This window comes from Phalangium opilio, unplaced genomic scaffold (assembly GCF_054372755.1).
Source record: "Phalangium opilio isolate 3A_F unplaced genomic scaffold, DU_Popi_V2 ptg000014l_1, whole genome shotgun sequence".
NCBI classification, from domain to species: Eukaryota; Metazoa; Arthropoda; class Arachnida; order Opiliones; family Phalangiidae; genus Phalangium; species Phalangium opilio.
In genome coordinates, this window is record NW_028324149.1 from 1562142 (window position 1) to 1584203 (window position 22062).

General features: G+C 36.6%; 1 long non-coding RNA gene across 1 annotated transcript in view; it reads left to right on the forward strand.

Moving 5' to 3' along the window:
* Positions 1-1251: 1251 nt before the first annotated feature.
* The window catches only part of LOC149705009 (uncharacterized), a 59720-nt gene continuing 38909 nt past the window's right edge, over positions 1252-22062 (forward strand). Inside the window, exons 1-3 of the long non-coding RNA XR_016381492.1 lie at positions 1252-1375; positions 1442-1518; positions 16256-16772. This is a non-coding gene — a long non-coding RNA (uncharacterized LOC149705009). The remainder of the gene's footprint in view (positions 1376-1441; positions 1519-16255; positions 16773-22062) is intronic.

Below are 22062 nucleotides of genomic sequence, written 5' to 3' on the forward strand. Positions count from 1 at the left end.
TAAGTTTTTGGCATAATTCCGCGCTTGGTCGAATCTAAAAATCTCCCCTTACTCCTTTTTCTATTTTTTTTTATTCAAAAATTCAAAAATCATTCTTATGCAAATTTTTCAAATTCGCCTTTTAATTACTTTCTTGTTAAAATGTCGAAAACAAAAGCAATAAGATTGAGCGGAGTTGCGCTCCCATTGCGTCCAATTCTCTATTCCCCTTTAGTTTTGTTCACGACGCATGATTTAATGAAGGGGAAGCGGGGGAAAATATTAAAAATTATTAGATTAAGAAATACTCCGAGTTGCCTCGCGATACATTCAAGGGTTTACAATGAACAACAAGTATCATTTTAAAATTCCCAAAACCCCCTCCGCTCCATTGTTTTTCCTGGCACGGAGTTGGTAGTTTTCAAGTTTTGTCATGATGGATTGGTGTAGAATTCAGGCGGAGCCTAAGGCCAATTCAGGCTTAAAATTATATATATATACTTGAGTTTTTATACATGCATGCCTTAGAATAAATATATGCGTGTACACACAGTCAATATTTTAAACTAAAATTAGGTATGCATCTAATTATGTAGGACAAATATTTATTATAGCAGTATTAAGTATGCCTTACTAATTAAAATGTAAATTTTTAATAAGTATTTGTTCGTAGACGAAAATTAAATTGAAAAATCTATTTATGTTACTAAAAAGCGGTTACAATATAAAATAGTTTTATTTTATATCAAGCTTCAAGGATAGTTGAAATTTCAAAGCACCGTTTAAACGTGTACCCACGTGTCGGTGGAAGTAAATCAAATGTCCTCCCCCACCCCTAGGTCGAAAGTGGGAAGCGCCCGTTGGCAAAGAATTACGTCATCCATGTGTAGCTGCATTCATCAGCCTTTTGTCTTCGTTCGTTTCGGTAGCCACGATGATGCCAGCCAAGAAAAGAATTATTTAATATTTTAATATTTTAATTTAACGCTTTAGAAAAGCTAATTATAAATGTGAGGTTAGTTTTTTGAAGTTTAAACCTATTATTAAGTCAACCCTACTCGCCCTCGTGCTTTATTTCATCTATTTAAGACAATTTTTGAAGATAATTGTAAGTAATTAAGTTAAAATTAGTATAATTAAGGTGTATATATTATTTTTGTTGGTTTTTAACCGTGGTTTTATTGTTAGAAAAAGGAATTTTATCAGTTTTAGTTTAGAAAAAATTATGGTGTATAATTATTTTTTTTTTTTTGATAGGCGATAATTAGGGTAGCCATTTTATTCCCCGTCTTCTTCTTCATGCCTTAAACGGTCTTGAGATATTCTAATCACGTGACTCGAATCGACCAATAAGGTTCAAGGATTCCTTTTAGTTTAGTTAGATTTTTTTGGTTCAGTATGTATTTTCTATTTTCTTTCTTTGACTATAACCTATATTTTTTTAATTTTAATTTCTGTTCAGCATGATCTATGAAATTTTGGACTGAAAGAGAGAATTAAGGGACAATTTATACAATCGTGGACGGTGGAGGATTATGGGTAAGTCTTTGACCTTTGGTGGGGAGGGATATGATTGCAACCTCTGTATTATTACTGGGCCCCTTTATATTAAGCCGCAATTTCTAATTAATCCTTCAAAGTTATTTCGTAAGAGACACAATGGCCTGTTTGTCATTAAATAATTAATTAATGCAGCGGCTCATATTGAAACGCGATCCTAGTGACCTCTAGGTTGCCAAACCTAATCGAAAATAGACGTAATACAAAGAAAATAACCCCTAATAAGTTTCCCGTCGCTCTCTCTCTCTCTCGCATTTTACAATCTAGACTCTAGGCATCCAAATAGTTTTGTCTTCCAATTTTTACAAGGTTTTTTTTTCTCGTTCTTTCTTTTGCTCTGTGTGTTCCCCGCTTTGCTTAGCAGGGACTCGAGATATTAATCATGTTCTTGTCGTATAGTAATTATTGGTTTATGAGAATACCGAATACAACAAAGTTTGTCCTAGCAGCGGCAGGAGGAGGGTAATAAACTAGGTTAATATTTTAATCGAACTGATATGCATACATGCATCTACTAGTATAAAAAACATAACAACGATAAGTTTGGTGTTTGACCACACATGTGACAGTAGTCCGGTATGTGGACAAGCATAGGTTGTAGGATTACTATACCCCTGGTTGGTAGGCTTCGTATATTCCAGGGGTCATTTGGGCAAGGAAGAGTTGTAGGGTCAATATAGAGGTTAAAGCAGACGTGAGATGAGACTAGAAGTGAAGGGCTCTAGCATTGGTAGTAGATCCTGGCATTAGTGAACAAATTTGAGGATTTTATGCCGCTTCCCACGCGCCTACACTACTGAGAAAAAAATTGGTCGAGTTCCAAAAACATTTCCTACCCCCTTCCCCTCAACCTAAAGCGGCCGAACACGGACGCGGCTCCTTGAATCTAGTTCGGCCGTCTACCACCGCTAGCGTCTTACGTTTTGAAGGGAAAAGTCCGAAACCGCTACTAGAGGGCCAACCGTTCTTGTGTTATCAAGAATATACACTTTCGCCGAGTGAAGAATTTGGTCAGCTCAGTACTTCTAGTCTCATCTCACTTCTGGTTAAAGCTATAGGGGCGTAGAAGAGAGTTGATGGAGAGGAGGACGGGTCAAGGTAATTTCGTTTTTTTTTTTTAACTGTAGGGGGACGGGTCAGCTAGTGCTTCAATCAGACGATACTTCGCCCCCCCCTCCAGTCTGTTTTGAAAATTGTCTAATCTATCCAGTTACAGTTTAGTTTATATTCCCTTTAAATGTCGCCATGCACTTTAAGACTAGGCTATAATTAGGCCTAATTTTGAGTTGCGGTTCCCATTGTGTCATACTTATTGGTATGGTGTTATTTACGCTATCAGTTTGTTGCTCACTCCTAGACTCATTTTTTTTTATTCCAAAATTTTCGTTTGACTTTTATAAAAAAAAAAAAGCAATTGATCGATATTGGGCTACTTTTTTTAAAGGGTTTGTGTAATAAAGTTGTTTAATCTAGGGTTTATCTTTAGACTTTATCCGTGAGTTGAATATTATCTTAAAGGTATTTTCAGGATTTAAATATTATGCCTACCCTAAATTATTCGTTATAATACAGTATAAATATTGAAATTTTTAAGAAAAACATTAGCTTTAATAATTGTATCCCCTATATTTTTAATAATAACGTCACGTAATGAGTAACAAAGGGCTTTTATTATTATTTAAATGTAATCTTTATTTTATAATTATTTTTGTTTCAGTACTTTGATATTTTAACTTAGTTGCAAACATTTTATGCATTAATTTAAATTACGTATTTCTTCTCGGTATTTTTTTTATTATTATTTTAAAATAAAACAGCCTTGTCTAGGCCTACATCCATATCTTAATTTTTTTTTAAAAATAATTTTTGTATATCTCTATACCGGAAAATGTTGAATTTATCATTTTATGCAAATATTTTAAAAACGACAAAAAAAAAACAACTTTGTCTGGCAAAGTTTATATAGTTAGAATAACGAAGTACCTCCTTCCCGAGGGGCTAATCACTATTAGTTTCCCTGTACACTGATTACGGATTACTTGTAATAATTTTAGCGCTGTCAAGGGCAGAGCTTTCAAAGGTTACGCGTAATCACTGTAAAAGGTACGTCCTTCTACACCGGTTACACAGAGTGACAAGCCCCTCGCTCCCTCCATTCGTCCGTCCATTGTTAGAACTTATTACTTCCGAGGAAGTTTGTTTATAGGAGCTATAGATTAGGCGCGCTAAAGATGGTAACTTCAATATGTTCGCGTTGGAATAGGGAATACAGCGGAAACGGAAGGAAAAATAAACGCGTATCGTATATAAGGCTGTTGCTTTTAACAGGGTCGTGACGAACAGAGTGGTTATGTATGTTTTAGGTAATTTTGCCTATTAAAGGGATATGGTGAAGTTTATAGCGCCTTTCTAAAGTAAACCGTGCCTTTGTTGTTGTTGTTGTTTTCTCTTTTAACCTTTTAGACAGTTTCTCGAAACACTAGACGGCTACGGCTAATTTATATCCAACGTCAAAGGGATAATCGTATATATGTTGTTCAGAAGTGAGATGAGACTAGAAGTGAAGGGCTCTAGCATTGATAGTAGATCCTGGCACTAGTGAACAAATTTGAGGATTTTATGCCGCTTCCCACGCGCCTACTACTGAGAAAAAAATTGGTCGAGTTCCAAAAACATTTCCTACCCCCTTCCCCTCAACCTAAAGCGGCCGAACACGGACGCGGCTCCTTGAATCTAGTTCGGCCGTCTACCACCGCGAGCGTCTCACGTTTTGGAGGGAAAATTCAGAAACCGCTACCAGAGGGCCACCCGTTCTTGTGTTATTAAGAATATTCACTTTCGCCGAGTGAAGAATTTGGTTAGCTCAGTACTTCTGATCTCATCTCACTTCTGGTTGTTTTAATATATTGGAGAATCTAACCGTATTTTGTCAGTTTTTTCAACCCAAAAATTTCATAAGACTATATCCCTAAACTGACCGATTTTCAACGATAATAGGCCCAAACTACTGATTTATTTACATATTTAAGAAGATGAACACACTAGTGTTAATTTACTCTTTAAGAAAGATTTTTTTACAATTTTCCGCCATTTTTCAAGATAGTGGTGGATTGAAAAAAAAACAGGTTTCTTTCCGGAAATGTAACCTGGAGTCGTTAATGATGGCATAAGTTTCAACCGATATATTTATTTATTTTAGCTTTTTGGTTTACTATATTCTATGGTAAATAAACTTTTAGGGTAATTTAACACGTCCTTCGCTTTCATAATTTAAAATGGCAGTACGAAAAGTAACAAAAAATATCCCTGAAAGTCTCCGCATTGCGAGTTGGAAATATTGAGAAAGTTCGGTTTCATTTGTTTACCACTTTTTCCCTCTAGATATTGAGAAAATCGGTGTTACAATAATTGTGTTTGTTTTGTGCCGGAATCCTTGGGAGTACCTACTTATATTTCTTTCTCTAGAAAACATTCTTCTTAAGCCTTAGCCCCCTTTCTCTTTGATTAAATATTTTCTTACCTTTTTTCTCTTTGAGATTCAGAGAGAGAGAGAGAGACAGGCAAACCCGAGTTAGCCCTTGGTCTCACAGTCAGTGCATTTGTCTTATTAAAAATATTCTGCAATTTTTTTTCATTTTTCTTTTCGAGAATCGTTCTAAAAATTAATTTACCTCTAATATTTTTTTATTTCTTGATTTATCTTCATTTTGGTTCAAGAAGAAAAAAAATATACTAAGGGAAAATTGAAAAACCAATAATTTAATTTTCGGTAGTGAATCAAGACTTTAGTCAATTGTAAGTGGTTTTTTTTGGTTTTATTTTCTACGAGTTCTTTTAGGTGAATCAAAATTTCTTGTTTTTTTAGGTTTATTGCTTTGTTTTATTTGTTTTTTAGTAAGAAATCCAAAGACATTGATAATTATATTCAAGGGGGTCATCAGTAAAACACTGTGTCCCTTTGGGCAAAATTTTATAGAATATTTTAGACTCAACTTTGTCCATGGAACCCTTTTTGATACACCCTGTATTCATTATTTTATATGGTCTTTCAAATAAGAAATTATAGCTCTGCATAATTTAGAGTGTGTAGGGAAAAATATAGCTCATTTTCCGATAAAAACTTTAATTTTACGATAGCACATGGAAAATCCATAAATTCTGAGTTGTATAGGCCATCCCAATTTTTATAAGGAAACTTGGAGTCTTTTGAGGTGTCCCTCCTGTAATGTCCCTGAGGTCCCTTTAGTAATAAAAACTGGCAACCAACCCAACATGGGGACAAAGTAATACCATTGCCATACCCTTTACTACGTATACGTCTGTCTCAATCGCTTTGCAGTACTAAAAATATTGGGTTAAAGGTATGAGAAGTCTTAAGACACGGTGACAAGTTAAATGGTGATAGTTTTGCTTCCGTTAGATAGGAAGGGGTTGTTCCCCAGGCCTGTTCCCCCAAGAGTGACGGAGAAGGACACGCCCACTTTAATTTCACACCAGCAATTTATCACGAACGCGTCAACCCAAGTACCGTCCCGACGCTAGAACCGCGCGACTCTAGTTCCTCGCCTTGGTGACAAGCGCCTTCGAAACTGTACCTATGGTCTCAAACGTTGTAACTTAGTTAAGTAATTATTAGGGAATATTCTTTTTAGACACTTACGACATTTTTACACGCAAATTATAATACCTTTAGTATAACCGAGTCATTCTTAGTTGTCCACGTTAATAGCTATAAAATTCCGTAGAAGCTTTGTTAAAAATACCCTGTCATTGTTGAATGACCTTAAGGTTCCCACGACGCGCGTGAGATTGCTTTTATAATATAAATCTCACGCGAAACTTTTCCCGGTTCGATCCGAAACAGTAAGTCTCAAACCAGATTTTGCATTAAAAGGAAAGGCATTCCTTCATTTTCAATCTCACTCCCCCGCGTCATAACCTATAGTTTGTCTCTTAATTCAGAGCCAATGAGTATAAAGCTTGACGCGTGTAGGGCGAATAACGCTTACCATAGTTAAGGATTTATTGGCTTTAATTCGACGAACAAAGTCTTAAGGCCCGCTGTTTGCTATTATTTATAATCAATAAAAATATATTATATAGCGAATTTTCACCCGCTGCTCGACGTGAGTGCAAACTTATACGCGATAAAATTGGTTCAGGCTGTATTTTACGAAATAGAACTTGCCTTCAATGCCTTGCCTTACATTACAACCCTAGCTATAGGTAACGGGGGAAATGCATTAGATTAAAACAACTGTGCAGTAGTTAATTTACTTTCCTGATATTTAAGTGGAAAAGATCGTGCTTAGACTTAATTACATACTCTTATTTACGTGTTTATTTTGTTTTTATTGTTTTAAATTAAAGTAATAGTCCTAAAATTAAAATCGAGTCAAAACCAACTAAATTCGTTGCAGACTAGCTATAAAAATACGAAAGGAAAATGTTCAGTAATAATAGAATTTTGAAAAATCACCTATTTTACTTTAATTTTAAAGAATTTGGAGAAATATGCTGGCAGTGGAATGCTGCAATAGATTTCGTCCGAATATTTCGCTCGATGATTAGGGTAGCATGCTCTTGTTTCGACGATTTACGTTGACGAAACTCGATCCATCGTCGTTTTGGAGCGTTTGCCCATTTTTTTTATTCCTTTCTTTTTTTTGCGCTTCATAATCTATAGATTTTTATAAAGGGTGGGGAGGGGGTTGGAGAAGCAAGGGGGCCTTTTTTCATCTTAGTATAGGTTTTTCCCTTTTAGGCCTTTTTCCCTGTTCACCGATAAAACGGTACAACGGATCTTTTCGCGCGCGCAAAGTTGGGGCCTCGCGCTTCATTGAACCAACGATCTTTTTTTTTCCTTCCTTTCCTTAGAAGAGCTCGCGCTTCCTTTTTTCTTTTCCTTACTTTATTCCTGGCAAGCCAGTGATTATGTTCAAGATGTGTTCTTTACGCCAGACTAGCAAGCTTTTATGGCGTTGACCAGGGTGTTTATAAACGGTACAGGAAATCCGGATGAGTGATAAGATTTGATGGAATTAAAACACGAAGGACCGAATGTATTATTTTAATGACTAAACAATGCTATACAGAGTGATAGAACCGAAATATGGCGAGTTCTGTTCTAAGGGAAATCAGTTTTTTAACCATTGTACTTCGATCTTACGACCCTTTTATCCTACATGCGTAAGTTCATATGTTCCATAAGTTGTCAGTGGTTATTGAGAGTTTGTCATGAAATGGCGTAGGTCATAGATTCTCGTAAAGCAACGCCTGGTTGTGCGCTGTCAATGGCTTAGTATACAGACTAAATAAGAAGATAGACTTCAAATTAACGGAGTGTAGTCAATTCTCGCTTGTCCTTCCCGAATTAGCTCGAGCTGTAAGTCTCTGGCATTACGAAGTATCGGTAGTGTCATACTTATGGCACATATATTATAAACTTATGTACCAGTTGCGTGTTATTTATTGTATTATATTCAAAGATGGAATTAACGTCCTAGCTACTTCTACAGAATTTAAGCGTTAACACTTGCTCATCAAATGTTTTTTTCGGGCACTAGCCTTAGTTCTGTCGTAGGGTTTAGCCCGTTTTCTCTATCCGCGCTCGCTAACTGCGGATCTAGGACTCATGGGGACGCGTCATTATGCCGTTGACGTATAGAAAAGGCCCTTGGTGCCCAGAAAAGACTTCCCGCGCTTTTTCAGTATAGAAGATACCTTCGGGACTCGCGCTCCAATACGCTCGAATTTTTATAAGCCATTTTTTTCTTTTACCTTCGCCAGAGTGGGTCCCGTTTAGATCTATTCAATGATTTCAAACCATAGATGTCGCGCATTTACTCGGAATAAGAACAATGGGCAATTTTGCGGGACCCCAACATAGATATTAGAAATACATACAACGCGGTTAAGGCATTTGAAGCGATTTTTGGGGTCGAAGTGATAGAATGTTATTTGAAATTTTAGCCCAAAAAATTTGCTTAAAATTTATAAACAGGAGAATTGATGTTCATTACTAAACATGTAGTAGGCCTAACCTATTTGGGACAACAGCAAACCTTAAAATTATTTAAATTTAAATATTTTTCATAGCTTCTTTAATCAAAATAATCAATTATAAAGAACTTTATGGCATCTATGGAATGACAAAATCTCCTATTTCAACCCATTGGATAATGACGATTATTATCTGTGTGACCTCGTCCTTCCGTTCATGGTAACCGCGGCGAAGCGCTGAGGCGGAAAAAGCTTCCACCACTGGCCGTTAGATAACCCCGTGCCTTACACCACCTTCACCTGGTACGATATCCGTGCCTTGGCCTAAATGACGAAGATTGATTAGCGTTTTCAGTCTCGGATAACCCGCCAGCAAAAATAAAAGGGGAGTCAATCAATGCTTAGCCTTTAGTTCCGAATTTTCTATCTTTATAAGCTCTCGCGCTGCATGGTTTTTCAGTCGATTCTCGTGCCATTTTTAAACTACTCCAGGGAACATCTAACTCCTTGGGGTTGCGCGTGGCGTCCTGTGGCATTGGGGGGAGGTTGGAATTTCATATAAATGACTTCTGACAAAACTGTTTGACCCGTTTTCTTACTTTGGGGCTGTCGCTTTGAAACACGACAAGGGGGGACATGGGCGACAAGCGATTGTCAAATGAAATAATTACAGACTGAGGTGATTGGGGAGTAACGGTATTTAAAATTCATTTATTGAAATACTTTTTCTATGTCGAATAAGGTGCTGAAGTTTTAATGCAGGGATTTCAGTTTATTAACGCTGTAAAAACAAACGGGTTACAGGTATCGACTTTTTTAATCGAGTCCAACCCGTTCAAAGATTATGTTAATTAGTGTTGCACTTTAAAAATGATATACCACTCTAGAATAGGTCTTGTTACACCGAAATTATCATTCGTCAAACGATTTTCAATGTACGCAATTTTTGTACAATAGTTATTAGTTAGCATACCCAACTAAAATTATAGCTAACGTTAGGTCTCGTTAACAAATTCGTTAATGCGTGGGGTCGTTTGTAGAAATCGCCTAAAACTGTTCAATTTGTTTTGAATTCGTATACTGTATCGAAAAGACTGTAGTAAAGAAAATCACACCTCAGTAATTTGTTGTACAGTCAATGGGTATCATTGAAAGCTACAAGGACATGTTTGGAAAAGGGTTGTGTTAATCACTTCAGACCCGAGCAAGATGGTAGGTATACTATCAACATTTTTCTTCGCTCTTTCTCTCTCCTTATGGGCTGTCTCTAGTCGACTGCCGGTCGCGATGCTTCGATAGAGAAGAGATAGGGTAGTTACGGTTAGAAACTGCAGGATGTTAAGGAAACGGGAAGAGGTAGATGGGGAAGAAGTCCACTTTCCTCCGACTTTATCGAGTACCTTTCGATTCCCTAAAGTGTTTTAGTCTGGAAAATGGCTCGAGCTACTAGAGCCGAGAGAAACTCTTTCTATTCTTATTTAAGTAGAAAGTTTATCGTAACGCTTAATTAAGCCCGGATCGTATCTTCTTAGTGCAGTGATAAAAGGCCGGAGGTTAGAACTCTTTCCGCTGTCCTCATCTTTTAAAACGTATACCTCTATTTAGGTAATTGAAATTGAAGTTTTTTTCTTTATTTTTTGACCTAAATAACTTTTTCTTCTATCACTGGACAATTTTAATTAATTTGTACACAAAATCTTAAATTAGAAGTTTTATTTTCCGGTCTACCATGGACTTAAGAAATAGTTTAACCTAATTAAGTTTATTGAATATAATTAATTTAAGTAGCTTATACTCGAGAGTGCGTGCAATTTCTTCTCGACATTGTGAGTGATTGCAACAAGTTATTGATTTTATCATTTTAGGCTCATTCGATTCCGATCATAATGTTAGTTCTTTTTTCTTCTTTTTCTTTCTGACATTCATTTTTAAACCAAATATTTTCCGAAATGACTTTCAAATAAAAAAGTGAAAAAAATACCTCGAGGCGGCGTACACGCTCTCGCTAATAACTTTTCCGATTTATATACCTTCGTGCATTGCTAAGCCTATTTTTTTTAACCGTACCGCGTAAGGGAATCGCGCTAGAGCAAATTGAAAGATTGGTTTGCTATAGGGTATTAAGAGGGAGTTACCGCGTCCAATCTTTGCTTTTGAATTTGAGAATATACGCCGAGGCTTAAGGAGGAAAGCAAATTTGCTCTGGTTCCGTGGGAAGGAAGGCTATATCGTTTTCAATTCCACTTAAGGAAAGTCAGGATAGGCCCCGGGAAAATGTGTCTATAAAATGCTCCGAGACTCTGTTGGATTCTGTCCTAACTTCCTAAGCCTCGGATAGATCTCCTTGGAATTTTCCCTTACATCTTCGGGCGCAATCCCCATTGGAGTTTAGGCTAGAGACTCGAGTCAAGTGTCTCTGTATACGCCTCTTATTACTCACGGGCTAACGATCAAAGTCGTTTTAGCTACAAATAGGATAGTAGACGCTCGGAACCATCCGGAGACTCGAGGTTAGGGTTAGCTTTTGGCGGCAATCGTTTCTTTTTTCCCGCCCATTTTTTTTTAAGTGAAGACCTTGTTAGGGTATCACTAGTTTTATTTTTTAGTTTTTGGTGTGTATGTGTGTCCTGCTAGTTCTTTTTGTTCTTACAATTTTTTTTGGTTATTTAGAGCTCATGATACACACGTGGTCTCAATTTCTTGATTGAGATATATTAATATTAACAGTAAATCGGCTTGATTCATTCCGTAAGAAGTTTGAAGTATAATTTTTGGGGGACGAGAGAGGGTGTTAATTATAGCGTCGTATCCATCTTGTTTGAGTCTAGTTCTAGTGGAAAATAAAATGTAGGAAAGAGGTAATAAGTGGCCTTCTTAAAAGACAACCCCCCTTCGTTTCAATTGGCTCTTTATATGTTCTCCCCGAACGAATATTTAGGCGTTTAATGAGGGGTAAAGATGGAAATTCTTTCACTCCTTCATTCTCCAACCAACTCGCCGCTTTCGGGCGTTCCCCCTCCCCCCTCCTACCCACGAAGCCTTTGGATGAATCTTTTTTCTTCATTTTTCTGATGGGTTGAATAGCTTATGTTTTAAATTGAGTAAAGCTTCCGCTTTTCAAAGTGAATCGAGCGGAATGGATAGCTAGTTTTTACGGTTAGGACTGGGGTTTTTTATCTTTCTTCTTAAGTAATCTTAAAATTATTCCTATTTAAATGATAATTCAATAGCGGAGCTGTGGTTTCATAGCCGGCTCCTTGAAAGTGTTTTAGATGAAGTTATGTTATCCTCTTTTTGCAAATGCAATTTTGGGATTATATCAACCGAGGTTCGATAAGGGTTTTAAACAAAGTGTAATTTTTAAACAACAGATTTGTAGACGAACATGGATGCTTGTAGAAGACTTTGACAGTATGATAAATCTGTTTATTTATAAAATATACCTGGGGTCCTGGGTATATGTCAACAATAACCTGAGTAAATAAAGTTTGTTTTAACATTTTCCCATTTTGATCATAATATTGGGACGATTTTTAAAGTCAGAGTTCCGGATATTTAATTAATTTCACTTTTTGATAGACCGAATCGTCTTCTACGCGGCGATGCAAAATACTTCAAAAAGAGTAAATAAAATCGCGAAGAAAATAATTTATTTAAAATCAGAAAAGGGCCTTTCCCTGTCAACTGCACTTAAGCGGTAAAATTAATTATTTCAAATACTCCGGTATGGTTTATTAATGGTTTATGATTTACCAAGGCTTAGGAAAACATTAGTTTCGACTTTCAATCGCATTAGGGACTCGATAAAACCGCGTACTTTCACTTCCGTATGGATTTTGCGACCTACTTTCGGAATTTTGATGATATACTAAAAACCATTTTGGTTAAAAATAAATTTATATCGATATAAGGAATATATTTAACTTCTCCCTGAACCTTAATGGATCAATTACTATCAAGAGGAACCCTCAATATTATAGTAATGCTGTACAGCGTTGCGCTTAAGTTTAGGGAATATCTGTCATACCTTGTAGGTCCCATTAAAGTATTATAGTATAAAATCCTTAACCTTTTGACGGCTTAGGCTTATTTTGGATTGGAAAAAAATAAATAAAATAAAACTTAAGTTGACATCCCTCTTTTCAAATACCTTTTTGACTCTTTGGAGAAAGGATTTTCCCATGGACTCTTTGTATTGCTAAGAGGACTAGCAATGAAATAATGTTTTAGCAAGTCAAGTACCATTAAACTGTGCATGAGCTGTGTTAAATAAAATATTGAAACATTGACCTTGATATTAGAACGCTTATATTAATCTCTCGCTTCTGTTATACCGTTTATGTATAGACGAAGATAGCAACAAAGTTTTCTAATCCCTTATGTAGAATTGAAGATCCGTGGTTTAATCTAAAATATTTTTTGATCTGGATTTTTGTTTCCTATATGTTGTTAAAAGGAAAACCGTGTAGCTTCAACTAAACCTTGAAATAGATTTTCATTTAGAAATAGGCTCGGAAATTTTTCAATAAATGCGCTATAGTTTTATCTGTCTTATCATTACGAACACCGTCGATCTAGCAATTCTCACGGTTTAAAATCTGAGCGATTCAACCAAACTTCAAACGCTAACAATGCTTTATAATTATTTCTTTCTTTATTTATTTCAAGGGAAACTGTAATACAATTAAATGTTGTAGACCTCTTGTTCCTCGACACTGTCCACTCAGTTTGACCCTAAAGAATACAACCTTTAATATATGCCAGACTTATCAGAAACCAAAACTTGAACGAATTTTAATTCTAGATTTTTTTAGAATGGCTAAAAATTAGTTCAGATCACGTTCTCTCCAAAAATGGAAGTTTGACTTTTTCGGTTAAAAATGAAACCACAAAGAGAGGGGGAACAAAAAAAATTTAAATAATAAATATGTTTTAAAAACGACCGACCAAACTTCAGTTATCTTTAGAATTTATAAAAATGCCCCACAATTTTTAGGCCCGACCAGAAGGCTTCGCAATTTTAAAATTATCTATTGAAAAGTAAAAAGAAAAGATTGATTACACGTCCGCAGTTTTATGAGCTCGGTAACTGCGGTTACGTGAACGGCAAGAATAAATGGGATCCAGGCAAGCTGCGATGTGTATTAGGTAACGGCCATTGTTTCCCGAAACCATCATTTTTTAGTAGATTCTAACTTTTATGTTTTTAAAGAAAATGTGAAAGATAATGTTCATCCATTCAAGTTTTTTTTCTTCCCCCTTTTACTTTTCTCACACCGTTACAAATAGACAGACAGACTTGGTCTAACTAGATCTTTCTTACAATACCTTTAAATTTCCAAAGGATGGATCTGAATTATAGTTTTAAAGTAAAGTAAAAATAGGGGTTTTTCGAAATTAGTTTTACACTTCAGACCAATTTTAAGGTATTATATGTACAGGGTGCTACCCCTAAATGGAGGCAGGACCCAAATACAGTGGGATGTTTCTATGGAGTCGAAAATGTAACTTCTATGACATTTTGATCTAAGGGCCACCCTAAAATCCAGTTATAGAACATTTTATACTCGAAATTGTTCGTAGAACCATCCCACTGTATTTCGGTCCTACCTCTCATTTTTGGGGGAGGGGGGAACACCCTGTATATATCTCTTTCAATTGGAATTGCGCTGCGTTTGAAGTTTTCTTAAATTTCGAGAAGCCAACGCTCAAACTAAATTGTTAAATAAAACTAAAAGTTTTGATGGAGTTTTAATAGTTTATTTGAAATACTCTCTTTAGATAAACCTCCTCCCATCCTTTTGTTGTTTGTTTGACCGTCGAGTTATTTTGAAACGAAACAAAGAAATATATTGGTTAAGCCCCCAAAAATCTACTATTTCATTTTACACGAGACGTAATGAGTTTCTCAGCTTTCCATCGCCTTTTAGTTCACTGACAACATAGGTGCGGTATCACCTTTAAATTGAGAGAAAGAGTGAGATATATATGTACAGGGTGGAAGGACGATTTTGAGTCAAAAATGTTCCATGACATTTTGTCCTAAGCTATGATTGGAATGATGAAATTAAGCTATAAGAAACTGAAAGACATGCTAATTTAATTTAGGGGACATCCGCAAATCACTCCAATTATATCTTGTATTAAAGAAAATTTTTGAGTTGAAATCTCCCATATACTTCGGTCCTACCAACCTTTTCTTGGTATACCCTGTATTTGCCCAAAATTGCGAGAAGAAAATCGTTATAGCGCGATATTGTCTGTGTTTGAGCTAAGGCAACTTTAATTCCGAAGTAGAAATTGATTCTCTTCACAAAGGCAGAATTCTAATGTCGTTTTAAATGAAGAATTCAGCTGCCTCTTTTCGTGGATGAGGATGATAATAAGGCTAGGCGTAAGGCGCGAGGCTTTTCTTTTAATCCTTAAGGCTCAGCGCCAAAGAGGCAAAGAGCTTGCCCCCCCCCCGCTCCGCACCGCATCTTAAGCTTGGTTTTGGATGGTTCTTCGATTTACACGTATATCCAAACGCAAATTTGGGTCAATCGATTTGCCCGTTAGTTTTCTCTCTCTCTATCTCCTTAACTTATGGTCGAACACAAGCGAGGGTTTCAATTGGTCGATGGTGGTCTATTAGAATTTGTTACTTTAATCTACATAGTCGTATATTACAAGCAGATACACACGTCCTTAGTGGTATGCTGTGGTGGTAATGCCAATAATATAAATTTAACCATAGATGGCGTCACAAGAGACCAGGCTGAATCCCTTAAGTATTATGTCTGTATTTAGGGATGGAACAAGAGGGCTCAATCTAGGATGGAGTTTAGGCATGAATTTCTTCTATTATCTCTAATGGTCCACCGTGTGCCCAGACTACTTTGGTCTCCATATGGCTCCATACTTGTTCCGTAACCAGACGGAACCATTTTTGGAAGTCAGTCCTTTTGCTTGAAGTCTTATCTGCCCTCTCTGTTATCCACATAGGTGGTCAATAGCAGACTCCACAGCTAACCCACACTTATTCATGTTAGGATGTACCTTTTTGTCAACACAAAATTTAGTAGGATTTTTACAACAACAAAAAAAAAGATAAATAAAAATAAAAAACGAAGGCTATAGCTGTGTTATATCCCTAACCAAACGAGAGAGAGAGATGGTAAAGAATCCATTACTGGAACCTTACACAAGACTTAAAAGAGATTAGGAAAGAGATGGAGTGTAGAGATATAACCCTCGAGTAACCAACACCGTCATGAAGGGATTAATGCACCCGCGGAAAAACTTCCTATCCACGGGATTTTCTCTGGGTCTATGTTCGGTTCTTCAAAGAGGAAGGCATCTAAATCCGGATGATTCGCACCAATGGGAAAGCGATCGCGCGCGAATTCACTCACTCACTTCCGGTCTTAACTCTAATGAGCCAATGAACGGTGCCACCCTTCTTTGCTTTATTTTTTCACGCGCCAAATAGATGGGAATTGATTGCCAAATTACTTTTTTTTACTCTTGAACGAACACCAGTCTCCATCATTTCAAGTACTAAGTATTACTCGACATAACTAATTTAACTTCTGTTAAATATGATAAGTTATTTTGATTTAACTCTTCCGATGTGATATTTAAATAACAATATAAAGATATATATTCAAAATAGCCTTAAGGAAAATATAATATGTCAAAAAATACCTATTTTATTTTCGTTTTGTATTTTCAGATTTTATTATGCAAATATACAAATACAGGATGCAAATGGAAAATGACGTTAAAAGTCCCATAGAGAAATAATATTAACAATACTTGATTTGTATTTGAAACATTTGGCCTTGGTGACGTGCCTCGTTTGGGATTTAAAGAAGCCGAAGAGAATGATGGGAGAAAAATAGAGTTTATATCTCCCGCATGGTTTTGGAGTAAAGAGAAAAGGGGTAGTCCTGGATGACTGAGCCTCCCCAGAAAAGACTGCGAGCTCACCTTGTCAGGGTCTGGAGAGCTTCATCAATCAAATGAATTGATAGGTTGATCACCGCCCCCTCCCCCCGTTCTTCAAAGCATCATCCAAGATCTATGACCTTTGAACCCCGCGCCATCAAGGATGCGACGACGAGGGATTCCCTGAAAAATGATGATAAACTCTTACCCGTACGCAAATTCAATCCCGATGAACTCGGTTTGACCTCTTGAGTCTTTTTGATGCTAATCAACCTGTTAACTGCTAGCGTCTTCCTAAAGGGGTAAGTGTAGACCGAAACCTTTTTGTTAAATTTCTTTCAAAGCCATCGCGTACGTGAAAATAACCCTACGCCAATCATTTATGCTAATACTGATTTTGGAATATTTGGGGACTTAATGACTTTTTGACAGGTCCGTTAAGCGTTTTAATTTGCAGTTAAGTTTGTTGCTAGGAAGTGTAAAACCTGTTAAAAGTTTCACACTGAACTGGGTTAATTTTTTAATTATAGTTTGAATTATGGTCCTTACAATTTTTGTAAGAGTTGTAAGGGAAATGGTTTTATTTTATGAACTCTAGAATTGAATTTGAAAGCCAAGATATAAAACTAACCAGATTAGCTCAGACGTATGAGAAAAATGGCCATTTTATAAACTTTATATCTCTCAAAGTGTTTTGGAGTGACTAGCATTATACCATTTTGCGGTTTTTCGCGCGAGAAAAATTGGCGCGCTTTTTCATCCTGCGTTGGTTTAAGTCTCGAGAGATTTCAAATACGGAATAAGGAAGTAAAAAAAAAGGCTTGTCACTCTTCGTTTCGCCTTTCAACAACACGTCAGAGTAACGCGGGAAAGAATACCAGTATGGGAACGTGGTTAGGCTTAGCCAAAAAAAAAGTGAGTTGAATCATATGACGATGCAAAAAAAACGTGTTCCTTTTTTCTTGTTTCCAACTCTCTTCTGAGAGTTGTCTCGCGCGTTTTATTCCATCGACTTTTTCGATGTTTGAAACACGTGGCGTTATTTACGTTATTTATGAATAAGGTATTAAAGGCTGAAAGAGGAATTCTCGTGATTTGCGTAAAAAAGGCGTAGTATAGAAACATCGAGAGAAGGATGCGATGTTTAATATGAATAAATCAAAACAGTTCTTCTTTTTGGCCAGCTAGGCGCTGCAGTTCCAGTTAGTTCGCGCCTTGTGTGGTGTTTGTTTGTTTTTTATAGATATCAACCGTCTGAGTTTGTCATTCGCTGGAAAAAGGCTTGTTTTTGTCGAAACGTACTAAAAGACAGTAAATGAAACGAGCCGTCTGTCATCGGGTCTTGCTTTTGTTTTGATTTTTAGCTCGTATACGTTTGTTCTCTAGAAATTGTCTCCTCTAGTCTCTACTTCTTTTGTTTTCCGGGAATTTTAAAGAGAGGGTGAAAAGGATTTCCCCACTGTTAAGGAGTCCATTTCCTCATCTTACTTCCTTTTTTTAAATTCGGAAAGGTTTCTCGCTATCTTAGCTCCATTTCCACGTATCTTTTGCAGGAGTTACGATATCATTTACTTCCTTTTACCATTATCGCGTTTCTTGAAGAAAATCTCCCAAGGGATTTGTAGCTAGAAAGCAAATCGTATTTACCGGATCCATTTTGTTCCTTGGTCGCCGACGGGGAACTTAGAGAAAGAAAGAAAAAAAACATTCTTTTAGATTCTTTGCCACGGTTTCATACCCATAATTCCCTGGGGTTTTCAATCCAAAGCTGCATGCTCTTCCCCAACGAGGAAGGTATATACTACGATTTTAAAAGCTTTTTATTTGCACTTAGAAAGTTCCAGTTATTAATCGGGTCTCGGTTGTTGAAATTTTTTATTTTCCAGCTTTCGTCCTAGGCCTACTTAAATAATTAATAAAAAAAACTTTAAATAAATTTATTTTCTGAGCAAACTTTACGGTTTATGTGCACAGAAATATTTCAAACTCGTTTTAAAAATTCAAGACGCATTTTTTCGGGGTTTAATTTACCAGATTACTTTGCTCGCTCGTTAATGGCATCAAAATCTATCCATTACGAAAAGCAATCCGTAAACATTTTCAATTTATTTTCATTTAAAAAAAAACAAACTTCGTTCTCATTTCTTTTAGATTTATGTTAATTCCCTTTTTTTGGTTTGGGTTTTTAAAAGGGGTTGATTCTAACGTTTTCATTAAAAATTGTATAAAATGAGGGTTTATTTGCTGAAATCTCTCCTTAAAATTGAGATCTCTTATATCTAATATATAAGGTGTTGGAGAAATTAATTTCGGAGTGTTTACATCTTACTTCTCACTCCCAAAATGAAAAATATATATTGCACAAGGTATAGCCCAAACCGCTTAGTTCAAACTTTGCAGGGACGTTAATCTTTAGTTAGTATTAGGTACTTAGTAAGAAATATGTTTAGAGTACGATGCCATCTTGGAAAATGGCAGCCAAAATATCTTTCCTTCCGTAAAGGCTTGAAGGAACCAGCTTGACTGGAGGCGAAAATCTTATACCCACTACAGAAAGGACTTGCACCCATGGTTGGCATAGTTTAAAACACCCAGCATACTTTGTGTTAGCGTGGGCCTACTTCTCAGGTGGCATCTAGTGGACCAACATTTTTGAATGTTGACACATGCAATGTGGCTAAAAACTGAGGTATGCACGATTGATGGCGCTACAATCGTAGGCTCAAGTAAACTAATACTGCTGAGCTTGTCACACCCTCTTTTTGCCTTCAGTCAAGCTGGTTCCTCAAAGGTTAAAGTAGTATTTGACTACAAGATTTAGAAAAAAACCGGAAATGATTTCTTATTTACTTCCTCCAAAATATATATATATCCGTTTTATCTCGGGATGGGTGCTATAGTCGAAATGGCTTTCCCGATTTCGTAATTCTCGTACTTGGGTCGGATAAGAGACCGGTATAGGGTCGCTATCCTCCTTAAATTTCCTTTATTTTTTTCTACTCCCACGCATTATATCGGCGCTTTTGGCGGGCGTAAATGTCTTTAAATGGCCCTCTTTTTTTTGGGTGAAGTGTTTTCTTTTTTTATTCGTTATTTTTCTCTTATTTCAACCAACCAATTCTTCCGGCGCTTTTAGAGAGAGAGAGGGAGGGAGAGTGGGGGATGAGGCTTATATTCGTTCTTCCGAAAGGCCGTTAAACGGGATATACGTTTTTCAACCGCTATACTTTTCTTTTACCTAACAAAGGGGTACTAAATGCCTAATCTTTAGTCGAGTATAACCCCGATAAAGTCGTACAGGGGTCAAAGAAACGCTCTTAGTAAACAACCTTTGTGATAGCAAGTGTTTTATAATATATTATCTGTACCTTCAGGCGTTAGTGCCTTGATTATTTTTATTGTACATGCGAATGTAAACCGTTACGTAATACGTCACAAACCCTTGAAAGTTTTTTGAACTTTTTTAAAATAGAGAATGACAGCAGTATTCGTACAATCATAAGTTCGTAAGATATGTTCCATAAGTTTGTCATTGGTTACAAACTGGAGCTTGTCATAAAGTGAGTGGTGAGGTAGGTCATAGATTCCTGGTGAGGAGCTGTCAAAGGCTTAGTAATGCAGACTAAATAGTAAGGTTGACTGCAAAATTAACCAAGTTTAGTACTTCAATTCTCGCTTGTCGTTCTCGAACTAGCTCGAGCTGTAAGTCTCTAGCATTACGAAGTATAGGTAGTGTCATACTTATGGAACTTATCATATAAACTTATGATACAATGCAATGAGGAAAAATTTCGGATGCAACTGGAATGACTATTTTAAAAGAAAAAGAAAACGTTTTAGGGCGTATGTTTTTTGCGCCTATATAGATATCACTTTCATTTAGACAATCTCTTACTGGACTGGTACTATCAGTCCCGTACTATTTTAGTAGTAATGTTTTCGGATTTAAAAATGGTAGATATAGCTGATTCCTCTTCCTTAAAAGGGTCTGGAGGGAAGGAAAATAGTCTAGAAGTTCCCCTCCAAAAAAAACCCGTCATGATTTCCTGAGAGAGTCCTTTACCGAGTTTTCCCTGTAGCAAGGTGTATTTGGTCCCGCGCTTTCTTAAGGTACACGAGTTGACACTTAACTTTGGCTGGCGATGGATCGTTTTCCATCTTCTAGTGACAAGCGTGGGTAGAAGGGAGACTGATAAAATAGACAGTCGACCATTTCTTAAGGGTCCAATCCTTCTCTTTCCATAAAAATACAACGAAAGGGTGATGGGTCTTAACATCTGAAATATCTGATGGCGGGAAAACGGAGGAAGCATCCACGTGCGCCAAGGTTTTCCCGCCTTATTTACGTTTTTTGAATTTAAAGTTAAGGTAACAAAAGTGAAATATCATACAATTGAATATATTCAAATTGAAATGACAAACGTTATAAATTTATATAGCTTATGCTTGAGACGAAGATTTTGTTTTATTTAACGGCCTCAGTATATCAGTGAACTCCTTCCCCCCCCCCCTCGAAAGAGATCAGCCCTCCACCATTAGTATTTACCTAAAAAGGTTTTTTTGTTACAGCGAAATTTTATTGCCATAGTTTAGTTTGCGAAATAGAGAAACATATCGCGGATTAATATACGATGATAAACCTGGCAGAAAATAAAGTAGTCCATGATCTCGACTGACTCTGAGCTAGTTGACCCGTGAATACTGACGTTGCAAGTGCACGTGGGAAAAACGTATGGTATGGTATCGTGAACTCGGGCGTATACGCCATCTTGATCGTCAATTTTAAGGGTTTGCGTGCACGATATAGGACCCTCATTTTTTCATGGACTTTGTCGTTAATGAGAGGACAGGCAAGGGGAATACATCTTAATTACACCTCCCTCGCGCTTACATTTAAATAGTCCTTGTCCGGTGACCTTCATTTTACCAGAAACAACAAATCTGGCTTATATACTTCACTCACACGTGCCCAGCTTTAAGCACTGATTTTTGAAATTAAAATCAGAATCATACTATCCCATTTCTCACGCATATTGAGCCTTTTTGTACTATCTTCGCAGTTTTCCCATCCCATATGGTTTATAAGAGCCATGATTTTATACACTGGGAGTATCGTAAAAACGGCGATTGTATATATCTAGTTTCGTCCCGAAAGTTAAGGATAGAGTTGGCTTTCCTCGCTTAGCTGTAATAGAAAATATAGGCCGGGGTTTTTTTAGGTCTATACGGATTTTTATTGTTCCCCGTATAGCTTTTTAACTTTCAGCGGCACGTGAGACTCGATTGAGTTCTTCTCTACCCGGTACTTTCCGACACGCTTGGGTTTATAGATCAAAGGAAATGTGAAATAAGCACAGCCTATTTTATATTTTTGAATTATTAAAAAAAAAATGAATAGAAAAGATTGCCAACTTCCAGGGGTAAAACCAGTAATGTATTTCCTATGAGCCCCTGTAAAATATTTACCCGCAATACACAAATGTATGATGTTTTTCAAAAATTCATAACTTTGTTAATTATAGACCGATTTGGTCGTTATTGGTCTTATATTGAAGCTCTTATTATTCTCTATATTAATCCGGAGTTATATTT